We start from the raw sequence: 1,657 nt of genomic DNA, 5'->3' as shown, positions 1-1,657 counted from the left end.
TCACTTGCTTTAAGTGTGGATTTGAAGCACACATGGCCAAGGGCGGCTCACATCAGGTCCTTATGGCTGACAGGACTAACAGGCCCAAGCTCCCAGCTGGAAACAAAGGAGTACACTTCCATGATTCAGATCCTCCCTGAAGAGCAGTGGGTGAGCTTTAACATTACTGGTAAGTATATTCATTTTCTCCTGGACATAAGAGCCTATTATTCAGTGCCAAAAGCCTTCTGAGGTCCCAACTCTTCTCACTATTTCTTAGTTGTTGGAATTGATGGAAAACCTCATAAGCAGTTCCTTACTTCACCTCTGCCTTGCATGTGGACTTCCAAGCTATAAAACAACCCAGTGGTAGATGGAATTGGGTCCAGGACTTAAGAACAATAAATGACATAGTTGAGCCTCTAACTCTTCTGGTTCCTAAACTTTATACTATAATAGACAATGTGCTAGTCAATACGTCTTTTATTTTAAGAACTACCTTCCCTCTGTAACTTGATCTGTGCCACTGTTAGAACCTTTACTTGGAATATTATTGTTTCTAATTTTTGACTCATGTACTTTTAACTTCTTAAATTTGTGTCTTCTAGGCTGCAACAGTTCCATGATGCATCTTCAAGGATATGAACATGTATGGCTAAGCACAATTGATAACAGTGCATCTAAATTCCAAAATCAATCTCCACAATAGTCTACGTGTTTCCTATTGCCAAAGGGGCTCTTTAGAGTAGTGAGAGAAGATTTTCCACCCTGAAACCTACAGCGTCCCTTTTCATCAGAAAGTAGCTAAGAGAATACGCCGTCCCCTTTTCCTTATGAATCAGGGTGAAATCTCTCTCAGGGAGGAGTGATAGGGAATGGCAAAGAACACACTGACAAATGAAAGTAATCTGAACTGGTTTTGACAAGCACTGTGGCAATGGGACAATTAAAACAGACTTTCAAGGAAAAAAAGAGGAACGAACTGGGAGGAGAGCTGGAGAAAATAGTGCAACAATGAATGAATGGAAATTTAAAAGCTCTGTATATGTTCATTAAAATTCATAAAATAAAATTTTTAAAAAAGATATTTTGCTTTTGGTGGGAGTACAAAATGGTGCAACCACTATTGAAGGTGGTTTTGTGCTTTCTCAAAAAGTTGGAAATAGAAATATCATTTGAGTCAGAAATTCCACTGTTGGTAATATATCCTAAAGAAACCATAACCGCCATCTAAACAGATATATGCACACCCATATTTGCTGTTGCTTTGTTCACAATAGAAAATAGATGGAAGCAATCAGAGTGCCCATCAATAAATGACTGGGGATTGACTATGGTATATTCATACAATGGAATACTACACAGCAATGAAAAAATGAACAATGAATGATGAAACAAACAATGAACTTGTAAAACATTACACAACATGGGGACCCTGGAGCACATCATGCTGAGGAAGAAGATATTTTTTTAAATAATTTTAATGAACATTTACCGAGAATTTGGATTTCCATTCATTCATTGCTGCACCTCTCTACCCACCCAGCCCTCTCCCCCCAACCCCCAGTTCGCTCCTCTCTTTCAAAACTAAAAGAAATTATTTTATAAAATACTTGAGCACCACAAGATAAAGGTAAATAATCCAATTGAAAAATGGGCACAGGATATGAATAGACAC

Source organism: Elephantulus edwardii, unplaced genomic scaffold (assembly GCF_000299155.1).
Source record: "Elephantulus edwardii isolate Elephantulus edwardi_28Jun2011 unplaced genomic scaffold, EleEdw1.0 scaffold00107, whole genome shotgun sequence".
NCBI lineage: Eukaryota > Metazoa > Chordata > Mammalia > Macroscelidea > Macroscelididae > Elephantulus > Elephantulus edwardii.
The sequence above is the reverse complement of the archived record's forward strand: the minus strand, read 5'-3'. Positions refer to the sequence as shown.